Genomic DNA, 12,634 nt, shown 5'->3' with positions numbered 1-12,634 from the left:
TGAAGGGAGATGATACTCCTTAAGGCACGAGTATAAACTGCATGTACACTCCTGGACCACAAGAGTATAAATTGTGTACGGCTAAAAACAAGAAATAAAAAAGTCCGCTAGGTTAAAAACCTTGAAAGAGACAGCCTAGGCAAAAGTTAGGACACACAAGAAAAACTTACCCAGAACTACGTTGTGACTTGATCCTCTTTATTGAGGTACGTAGGTGATTGGAATTTTGATTCTGAGTTCAGTTGCATAAGTGTCAAAAAAAATATATTCTTGCAGTATCCACCATATGGATACCAAGTGCGAAAATATTCTAATTAAATTTTGGACTTACTCCAAGTATTGGTGGCTCCATGGGGGCAAACTCCAATAAAATATGAGCTTCGTTCACATAAGATGAAGTATCCAAACTCCCTAAATTTGGAAGTAGAACCAATCAAAATGCCAAATTTGGGAGTGAAGGTTGACAAAATCTCTAAGTCTTTAAATCAAGGCCTCAAAATTTTCATGCCTTAAGGTGAATAAAATTTATCCCTTTCCACCTTAAGCTAGCCTCTCACCAGTTTATCTTTAAAAGGATCTCAAAATTTCATGTCTTTAGGTGAAAGGGCCCATACTTAAAGAATACCATTGTATAAGTGCATCGGTGAAAGGGCCCATACTTAAGGAATACCATTGCATAAGAGCATTGGTGAAATGGTCCATACTTAGAGAAGACCATCGCATAAATGCATCGGTAAAAAGGCCCATACTTAGATAATACCATCGCATAAATGCATCGGTGAAAAGGCCCATACTCAAAGAGAACAATTCCATCTTCAAGCAAAGTCTTTCGATCTTAAGGTGTCGGAGGCGAAGTTAAACTCTCGCATTTTAAGCCGGTATCCACCATCTTCAAGCAAAGTCTTTTAGTCTTAAGGTGACGAAGGCGAAGTTAAACTCTCGCACCTTAAGTCGGTGTCCACCATCTTCAAGCAAAGTCTTTCGGTCTTAAGGTGACAGAGGCGAAGTTAAACTCTCGCACCTTAAGTCGGCCAATTATTGTCTTTCGGTCTAAAGGTGATGGATGCGAAGTTAAACTCTCGCACCTTAAGCCGGCCAATTGTTCCATATTGCTATATGTTTCAATTCTCTAAAAAAAAATAAAAAAAAAAGAAACAAGAAAGAAAGTAAAAACACAAATAGAAAGGATGTTACCTGTCAGAGTGTAGCGATCTTAAAAGTTGTATATAACCAACTTGGATTGAGACAAGAAACCTTGATAAGAATAAAGCAATCAAAACTCTCTTTGGTGATGATGGTCCCACATCAAGAAATAAATTATTTGGTGAGGCGATGTAAATCTGGAATCCTTTGCAGGACAACATATAAGATTGACTTCAAAAACAAAATCAACCAGAACAATCCAAGAAGTTTTAAAATCCAAATTTTGGATATGTTATATATGCATATTTTCTTCATCTATAGAATCAAGTGGATCATGATTTTGATATTCTCACATTGATATCTAATTTTTTTGAGGACGTCGCGTAAATCTGAAATTGTTGATGCGTCAAAACTCAATGTTGATTTTGGGATAATACCTAAAATAATCTCGAAGGTATTAAATTATGAATTTTGGATATAATATAGATCTTTGTATCTAGTTTCACAAGAATAAAGAAGATTTTAGTTTCACCGTTCCACCTCAAGATATGAAAGTTTTAGTAAAAATGCGCAGGTCTAAAATTTTCAACATGATAAAATTCAGGACTAACTTTTAAAAATTATCGAGAATTATATTGAAGGAATTCAAAGCTTAATTTTGGATATGTTATAGATCTCGAAGTCTAGTTTCTGGAATACCAAATTGTTCATGATTTTGATATTCCTACAATAAGATATGAATTTTCTAACACTAAGATGAGTGGCGAAAATAAAAGAAAAGTAAGAGGGAAAGAAATTACCTCAATATTATTCATGGCTTGCAAACCCCAAAATTGATATTGAAAAAGTGGGAAACCTACATCCTTTTATAGAGTTGTAGGAAGCTTGGACCAACAATGGACACCAGGTCATCATGATCACATGACTTGTTTTTACCTTTTTTGGGTGTGCGGGGTGTTTTTTTTTGGGTTAGAATAGGTATAACATGAGAAGAAAAAAGAGGATAACATTTTAGTCCAGTAAGTATGACAAACTCCTTCCACCCAAAACAAACAGGCATGCCACAGTAATTTATCCACACCTCATCTATCTTATCTTTATTTTCATACATAAATCTACAGTTGAGAAGTTCATATACCATTTTTATTTAGAAAAGAGCATTGTTATCCTCCGGCAAATCAAGATATTTCCTAAAGCAGCTATCCCTGAAATAAGCATCCAATTTTTATTCTCAAAGTATTTTTCTGAAGGCATCGAAAGATTTTTCCATGGCTGACTTAACCACGAAATGAACCGTTAAATCTGTGGCACCATTGCACTGAATTCTCATAGGATGGAGATCAATGCTGAAGGTTTTGATTAACTTTTCGGTGGAAGGTCTATTAGCATTTGAATCATCTCTTTTGAGATATTTCTCCTCCCCGTGTTCATCATATTCTGCTCTTGATTGAGATAACGCTTGTAAAGTAAGCTCATAGAGTAGTGGATGTAGCTTAGCTGCTTCACTTATTCCTTTACTTGGACTTGATTCAGTTTTTGTTCTTCTGAGAGCCATATTATCTAAAATTAATAGAAACATAAAAAATATATTATAGTTGATTATTACATCGTTAAAAAAGATAACAATAATTCTAACGTGCAAAATAGTAAAATAACAATTGCAACAAATCACACATCTGTTGCACCAATTAGGTTATCTGTTGCACCAAATAACTAACTTATTGTATGGATGAGTAATCTGTTGCAACAATATAAAATATATCACTCATCTTTTAAGACAGATGAGTGGTCTGTGCAAAAGACCACACATCTGTTGCAATATATGAGTGATCTGTTGGAATAATTAAATAACTTGTTGCAACGAATGAGTAATATATTGTGATAATACAAAATATATCACTCATCTGTTGAGAAAGATGAATGGTTTGTGCAATAGATCACACATATATTGCAACATATGAGTGATTTATTGGAACAGTTAACTAACCTGTAGCAACGGTTGAGTAATATGTTGCCACAATACAAAACATATCACTCATCTATTGAGAAAGATGAATGGTTTGTGCAACATGTTACACATCTGCTGCAACATATGAGTGATCTGTTGGAATAGTTATCAATGGTCAATATTTTTAGATTTCTTCCAACAGAAGGGTCGTCTGTCGTAAAAGATGAATGGTCAGTTAGAAAAATCAAGTCTTGGACATGTCCTGTTGAAAGAGTTGATAGGATTTTATCCAACGTGAGGATCATCTGTTGCATCAAATCTTTAATCTGATGGTTCCTCTGTTGCATCAGATGGTTAATCTGTTGCGTTAGATTTTTAATATGATGGTTCCTCTGTTGCATTCGATAGTAAATTTATTGCATCTGATGGTTAATCTACAACATATGCTTAATTTATTAGATCAGATGGTTAAATTATTACATCAGATGGTTAAAATATTGCATCATATGCTAAATTTATTGCATCAGAGTTTTTATTCGTGTAACGACCCAACCCCCTAGTCATCACACGATGCTTACGACCTTGAAAGACCATAGCTAACCCATGAATGATATCTGCTGTGAGCACTGAATAATAATGTTGTAATTAATGTGGAATGATGGGCTGAAATGCCATAAGGTTTAAAACAACTAAAATACTGATAAAATATAGCATCTGTAAAATAGAATATTATCTGAAAATCTAATCTAAAAAGCCTCTAACTGAATTTGTCTAAAAGTAGAGTTGATGGGACAATCCTTTAACTAACTCCATCTACTAAAATACTGCTAAGCTAAAGTACTAAAATAAAAGCATATCCTCGATAAATGAAGACTCACTGCTAAATTTGCTACTGCTGGCTGAATCTGGCTAAGCGCAGTCAAGATCCTGAGCATCTAAAGCTATGATATGAAACATCATAGCGCAAGAAACGGGTATACGATCAGTACGTGGGAATATACTGGTATGCTAAATGAGGTAAGGTTGAATGCATGGGTTTATATGCATGATCAATAACTAATTGTATGATATGCAAGAGTTAGATTAGCATACATGGAGGATTTGTAACTACTGAACATACTCTGCATATTGTAACTAAGTATACTGAAACTGGATCTAATAACTGATAATTGAATATACTGATAATTTGAGATCACTGATAATATAAATTATTGATTACTGAGTGACTGTATCTGATAGTCCTGATTCGATAGAACTGAATTGATTTTTATTCTGAAGACTGAGACCAAAACTGAAATAGTGGGAGGTAATCATCTAACCGACATGCCCCAAATAAGATAAGATAACTGAGATGGGGTCTAATTTTTAACCCCAATTGGAAGGGTGTCAGTAACCCTTAACAGGCAGGTTCCCTAAACGAGAATGGTGGTACCCTCTACTGGAAGGTAGAGTACCTCATCAACCCTCAACTGGCAAGTTTGATATCTCAACCTATGCTGGATACATAGTTTTAAAATGCAAGGATTGCTTTTAAAGATCACACCCTCTGCTGGCAGGTGAGCCCCCATCCTTGGGTTCACTCGGTGCTGAATCTCACTCCCAACTGAAAGACACTAAACCATTATAATGGACTAAACTGGACTGAATTCACCGAGATTACTAGTTTTCCTAAGTTCTATAACTGACTAAATTCTACTGAGTTCTGTAACAGAATGAGAGTACTACTGATCGTGACATGATAGATACTATTCTGTAACTGACACTGGCTCTAGATAAATAGCTAAATTATTGGGTATTAAATACCCCCAGGACTCGATAGCATGAAAATTAAAGCAAAGCATAATCTTGAATAACATAACAATGTTCACTTGGTTATAATTCATTCATAGAGACATTTCATCAAACACTTGTAATGCATTAACTTGTACATGAATGGGGAATACATGTTAGCATGCTATAATGGCATTATTTCATTCTTATAGACGATTTATCAAACATATAAGAAGCATACTTGGTTCATTAAATCATAAACACTTAGGATTAATATGGCTACAACAATCAACTTACAAATTGAAGGGTTTATCATGAATACCATGTAATTCAACACATACTAGAATCAATTCTTGAAACTCGTAATCTAAATCATAGATTAAAACTCAAACCACATCATGAACATGAATTCAACCTAATTCAAACATGAAAATCATAAATCATAAATCTTGTATTTTGAAAAAGGATTCTTGAGCTCCATAGAAGGTAAGGATTTATGGATAAACATCTAACATACCTTAAAGGAAGAGTTCTTGAAGGTTCTTGGGGAGATTCTTGAGGATTGATCTTGATTCTTGAACTAGGGTTTGTTTTCTTGAGAGAGAATTACCTTTTAATTTTGGGGAAAAGTGAATAATGAAGGGTTTTACACGTTTTTAGAGCTTAAATCCCACATCTGGGCGGAATAAAATCATGGAAAAATACTGTTTTAACCCTGGGCGCGACTATCACGCTAGGCCACTAAAAAAAGACTACTGAGAAATTGCATGGTGGCGTGACGCGGTGGTATTGTGTTGCTACTTTGTTTGTGAACTGGATGTGCACCACGACACGGTGGAATCGCGTTGGTACACTGGAAATTGACAAATGTGAATTGGGTATATGCCCGATGCGCCAATATCACAGAGTAACACTGGAAATTGATAATTGCTATTTTAACACACTCCGCAACGCGTTACTAGCCTGAATGATGATGTTTAATGACTGAAACTTAAAATCACCATAACTTCTTACTCGATTGTCAGATTTAGGTGAATTTTATATCGTTGGAAAGCTAATTCAATTTTTCACACAATAGAAATTCAAAATCTTGAAAATTTCACATGTATAAAAGTGCACTCATCTTTAAAGAAAGTCTTTAACATTTTTTAGAAGAATTTAAACTAGGTAAAAGTACGGGGTGTTACAATCCAATGGTTCCTCTATTGCATCAAATGATTAATCTATTACATCAGATGGTTAATCTGTTGCATTAGATGGTTAATTTATTGTATTCAAATTTTAACCTGATGGTTTCTCTGTCGCATCAGATGGTTGATCTATTGCATCATAAGCTAAATCTATTGTATCAGATGGTTAATATGTTGTACCAGATGGATAATCCGTTGGAGAAAAAAAATAGTAGCATGATTTTGTTCAGAATAACAACAACAATATCACCATTTTTACCAAGAACAATAATAAATCAACCCAGCAACGGGTACTACTAATTAAACTTCAAAATCTAACAACAAAAGAGAAGAGATGAGAAGAGAAGAAATACCAAAAATTAGAGTTTTATTCAGACCGCATTTCAAATTAAAACAACAAATATTGAAATTGTTAACCAATACTATAAGAGAAGTTGGCTCAAGTTCCTCATTTTCTTCAAAACTAAAAAGGTCGTAATTTTTTACCTGTGAAAGAAGAAAAGGAACGATAAAGAATTCGAAGTTGTTGTGGTCAGAGAGTAAGGTTGTCACGTTGATTGACGATTGAACTAGAAAAGAAACTCGAAGCTCAACTATTTTTCGTTGGAGGTTGAAGTCGCCGGGGATTGAAAGAAGAAATTTGCAAAACTGTTGGTTGAGAGAAGCTGTTGAGAGAGAGGAGAGCGACGGTCGATGATTTGGATTGAAGAGGGGTGTGGGTTGGATTGATTTGTATTTTTGAAAAGATTAGAAAGTTTTGAAAAATATTAATCAAGTCCACAATTAACTTAATCAAGTTTCCTAATTATGTTTGACCCTTTAAGTTGGTCAATGTCACCAATTCTTTATTCAAGACTTAAAAGACACCTTTCCTTCAATTTTCTCTTGATACTTCATATAATAAATCTAAAACCCTAGACTATATCTTTCTACGTATCGAATGGGAAATATTAGGGATGAACATTTCAAACCTTTAATTTTTTTGTGGTGTTCATTTCATATATAACTAGCACTAACACGAGTCAATATCTAATATTATCACATTTTCTCCCTCACAATTATTATAAAGAGACATCTAAAATTATTAATCTTGGACAATTTATTTCTGAAAAAGATCATTTTATGTCAAGTGGATCATTTATGATGAGTCAATTTTTCTCATCCTATCACAAAGTAAACATTTTGTATGATATGAATACGATATTGTTTCAGATAGCATGATTAAGATATGCATCATTTCGGATATGGTTTTTGGATAATCAGATCACATGATTTTAGATATGCATCCTTTCAGATATGGTTTCACATATATATTGTCCTTTAGAAAAAATCTCATATTTGGTCTTTAAACTATTTCACTTTCAGTTGATATGAACGAAATTGAAATCTATAGTTTTTGTCATTTTATTATGAAATCCTACTATATTATTCCAAGCTGTAGTGTGTCTGACAGAGTTCCAAGCTGAAAAGGTAGTGAAAACGCCAGCGCATTCCAATTTCCAAATGATTTTGTCGAGAGCTAGGGGATCGTTCGCCAAGTGACATTCGAGCAAGAAGTTCAATGAGATATTCTGGCCGTTCCATGAATTCAGGGAAGCTCCATGCAACATTGCACAAGACCTCATGTAACATTTTCTTTATATATGGGCCATCAAGCTGAACCTGATGAGCTAAAGCACCTGTATCTGACCAATTGTCTCACCATAAGCTCACCTTGCCCTTATTAGGGATTCACAACATATGTTGTTCGGCTTTGTCTCTAACCTTAACTAATTTCTTCTAGCAATGACATTGATTTCCATTGGGTTTTCTCAGGACGGGATGAAGCCTACTACATGATAAAAATGTCAATGTCGCAAAGTTCGTAACTGAAAGTGCTATTTATAAAGCAAAAATGAATGTGCAGATCAACAAATAAAAATCTTAGTAGTCCATGTTTTTGATAGAGTCAAAATAATTATCAAGTTGATTTTGCAAAATATAACACCAGGAATTACTATGATAAAAAATTTAACACTCATAACACCTAATAGTTTTCGGCCTTCTTGATATTGTTGTCTCAGTCCATTATGTCATTTATGTTTCTCTTGCTCTCTTGCTTTCTCTCAATATTGCTTACCCGAAAAATGGTACAATTGAATTTATATGAGGTCAAGAACACACATATTTGAATTCAATGCTTGGCTTATTTTTAGGCTAGTATTTTCACTGCTGAAGGGATCCAACGAGTGCTTCAAGAGAAGGAAGAGTTGACCCATAAATGCTAACAACTTCAGAAAGCTCTTGTGGCTAAGCACACTCAACTTTGCTCTGTGGAAGCGCTTAGTCATTCAATCCTCCGAGGTCGAGGACATAAAGACCATAAACTTGCCTTAGTAGAGGAAGAAATGGATAAATATTGTTAGGAAGCTGGTCATCTGTCCGTGGAGGTGGCCAAACTGAAATGAAAAAAGTTGACCATGCAACGATTCTTAAAGCCAGGATACAGAGAAAGTCTATGATATAATTTTTGAAATGATTCCTCTATCAGGCAAGCCAAAACATGTGTTATACTACATTATTTTGGTAAAATGCATTCTTTCTTCGATATGGACATCTTTATAAGAGATCGAAATGAAATAGTGACTTATAGCTGTGTCCGATTTGCCATCGTTGGTGGCCAACCGATTAGCTATTACACGGAAAAGGGCCAAAAGAAAATCAGAGTGCATTGTTTGGGACGATCAGAGTGCCTTCATTAGGGATTCGACTCCAAAAGAGGGTATCTTGTCGAGGTACTTCACTCATGATCTAAAGTCATTCATTCAGAGACAACAACAGATCAATCTACGACTAGATCATGATTTGACATACACGTGCCAAAAAACTAGTGATCTTAAATATGTTATGTAGAAAGTTGGAATCAATGGATAACAAAATATAAGAAATATGCAATCAATTGCAATACATGTGAATAAATTAAATTTTGAAAGTGCGGAGTGATTGTACTGAGGATAGTGACTTTGTGCTATGTGGAGGAGTCTTATAAACCAAAAACTGCAAACATGGAATCAAAACTGTTTTTTTAGTACAACTTCGGATCCTTGACCAAACATAATTTGAACCCATTATATATGTTAGCTATCCAAATATCAGCTCTGTACTGTAATATGCGCTCTATTGGGTCATTGGCAGTAGAATTCAAGCAGTTGCGAATTTATATGGAAAAGAATAGGGTACGTAAATTCATGGTTTCTGACTAGGTCTTTATGTATATGTTTTAAAAAAATCTTAACATATTAAATTCAGGGATCCATGCGACAAGAAGGTTAAGCACTGCAGTTGATTGTTCTAGAAATCCTACTCTAAATTGAAGACATAAAAAATGTTTGATGAAAATATTGAAAGATTTGAAGCTTATGAGTTTGGGTCATCAATAACTCTTTTGAGCTACTAAGTCCTAAATAAAATATATATATATATATATATAGTTGATGAATTTGATGAGACAAATACTGATTTGAGGTCAAGGGTATCAGATTCAGTAAAATTTGTAATCCAAACAGGCGAAGCCTCTGTAATCAACCATATTTATTTAGTTGAGTTACATACATTGTATTCCATATTACTTTTGTTGATTAGTTATACTTTCCCCCCCTTAATTCAACATATATTTCATGCAAATTTGCTTGGGTTACATGCATCTTAATATCTCCATTTTTTTATTCCTCGTTCTATTCTCAGCTTAGGTATTATGTGCATGGCACGTACGTAGAAACTAGTGTGTGTGTATATAGAGAGAAAAGATTTTCTTGAAAGACAACGCTTTATTTATAATTAAGTAGAAAGAAGATAGGGGGACTTAACAATCAAGAAGTTCAATGTTGACACTTTGGATGGAAAGCACTTGACATCCCTTCTTTGGAACAACAGTAACAACAATAGTGGCGTCATCTTCCAACTTATTGTCCTCCAGCAGTTCAGTAATAGCCAGGTTGAATACCCTGGGCACAAATTCATGAGATGCATTATGAGCGTGTGGCAAGCTGGTATAGCTCCCTGCATACTCAATCTTGTCAAGCTCGTCTGTGTTCACTGTCTTGTCTGCGTTGAGGAACACATCAAATCTTAAATACTCCTTATTATCATGCTTGATACCCTTGAATTTTAGGATCTCCTCTTTTTCATCTTTTTCCTGCTGACTCCTTGACGTAGCTGGCCTCTTTATGGAAAAGGAAATGGCTTTGTCCAACTTCGAGAGAGGGAATATGCTTTCGGCTGCCATAACTGAACTTGGATCCAGCTTTCCTTTCGTGGTCTTTTTCTGTGGCTTATAGCTAACCCACGGAGTTGCCATTGGCGCGTAACAGTACCCCATCTTGACAGTGTCCAAACAGTCTTGGACTTTGACACGCCATGGGTTGCAATCTTCATCATAGAAGAAGAAGGCAGATTCTAACCAATCTGTTTGTGTGAGATCCACTCTTTTCCCTCCAAATGATTTCCATATATTCCACATCCGGTCTACGTTGGCGTGGTGGCCAGAGAAAACAGGGTCTATACTAGCCGAGTAAAAATTACCCATATCCTCACCGTAAGAGGTGTTACCATTACTCAATTTCGTTCCGGGGTTAGTACCAGTCCAAAGGTGGACAGGTGTATGAGGCATGTTTTCAATTGTTCCAAATCCTGATGTTGAACAGTCCCCAGAGGGTAAGCTTCACCAAAGAAGGTCAGCGGGGTTGGAGCATTAGTTATCATTTGACGGTACATTACTGTTAAGTTATTAGACAACAGCTGGCTTTGAGTTGCAGTTTGGGCCTCTGTGTTGACATAATTAAGATCCATAAAGGTTCCATTCTGGGTGTTCACACTACGGTTTGTGTCGTATAGGTCAGGATATGTATTGGGTTGATTGAACATGGATGGGAAGTACATGCCGTCTGGATTGTCCCAGTTCCAATATGGCAAAGCGAAAGTTGATTCACCGATGAGGGATCCCAAGATTCTCTCATAGAAGTACAAGTACCATCTATGGAAAGGGAAGAAAAGCCAATTGAAGTGAACTTGCAAGTCTTTTCCACCAACAGTAGTGTAAGCACCGTTGCAATAAGCACAATGGATGTTTGCTTGTTGCTGGAAAGAACGAGGATCAGATGCATCTAGATTCTTCATTATACTAATGGCGTCATTGTAATCGTCTATGAAATCCTGATCAACAACCTGTGCAGCAGTTCGGACACGGAGCTGGCTGCATTCAGGAACCTCATAATATGGAACATCGTCCATAGCCATACCATCTGGTAAAGGCGGTGGGCAGCAACTATATGGTACCGGTATATTACCCTCTATGTAGGCGGTACTACAAGTTTTCAGACTAGGAGCTGGTATGGGTTCATCTGTAAGTTTATCTGAGGCAGAGGCTAATGGTGCAAGATTGGCAGCACCATACAGTCCTCCTAAACCCAAAAGGAGATCCCTTCTATCAAAGTTCATTTTTTCGTTATGCTCGCCCATGCAGCATGAAACCTTGAAATGTTCCTGGTTACGTTTTCCATGGACAAAAAGACAAGAGGGTTTTGAAAAGAAAGATAAATTGGTTAAGGAATTAGAAGAGGGAGTTTTGGTGGTGCACAACAGTAGAGTAGATGAAGCCATTGCTTATAGGATATTGAGTGCTTTTCCTTTGAAGGGTTTTGACCATTATATATACATACACTAACGTTATACACATGCATGGCTGATTGTTTCTATTGTTGTCATTCAGTAAAAATGGGGAAAATTATTAGCATAAATATCCATAGAAACAACAAACACAAATAAACATATCCACCACATGCGCTATATATCTGTTGTGCAGATATGTGAAAAAGCCAGCAAAAACTTACACCGTATATCAAAGGTTAAAGTTATTTTTACATATAAGCAGTAGATGCTGAATTTCCTTGATTTCTTCCTGTGTTTACTCCTTTTTTAAAAAAATAAAATTATAAATCCGCCACAGTGATTGACGTGCCACGCATAAATTTTAAAACTTTGTTATATGAGTAATATACAGATACGTACATGTTCAAAAGCTTTTAATATACTTCAACCTGGCTATTCAAGTGACAAAATGATAAAGGATATGAATTAATTTTAGTGGAAAGGAATGATCGTAATTGACATTTCTATTACTGAGTGAAATGATGATAAAAAAAAGAAAGCAATTTATATACACACTCCGTTTAAAAAAGAATGACCTAATTTGATTTGACACGAAGTTTAAAAAAATAAAAAGAACTTTTAAATGTGTAAAATATATATTATATATTAAGTTGAAAAATAATAAAATATTACTCTCTCCGTCTCAATTTATATAGTTATAATAAATTAAATAGTGATATGATGAATTTTTTTTATAAAAATATTGAGATGGGAACAACGGCAGGGAGCGGTGGCGTGGGGGTGGGGTTAAACGTGAAAAATGACATCCATTCATGGAATCACTTTATTTAATGATAATATATTTTAAGTTATGCTTTCCATACTTGATTACTCAAAAGTTGCATCATTATATTTAACCAAAGCAAGTGTCATTCACACATACACTAGTAAAAAAAGC

At 35.2% G+C, this 12,634-nt stretch overlaps 1 pseudogene; it reads right to left on the bottom strand.

The window, feature by feature from the left end:
* Nucleotides 1–9,550: 9,550 nt before the first annotated feature.
* On the bottom strand, nucleotides 9,551–11,896 carry LOC107853934 (annotated as a pseudogene).
* Nucleotides 11,897–12,634: the final 738 nt, after the last annotated feature.

This window comes from Capsicum annuum, chromosome 1 (genome assembly GCF_002878395.1).
Source record: "Capsicum annuum cultivar UCD-10X-F1 chromosome 1, UCD10Xv1.1, whole genome shotgun sequence".
NCBI classification, from domain to species: domain Eukaryota; kingdom Viridiplantae; phylum Streptophyta; class Magnoliopsida; order Solanales; family Solanaceae; genus Capsicum; species Capsicum annuum.
The sequence above is the reverse complement of the archived record's forward strand: the minus strand, read 5'-3'. Positions and strand labels throughout refer to the sequence as shown.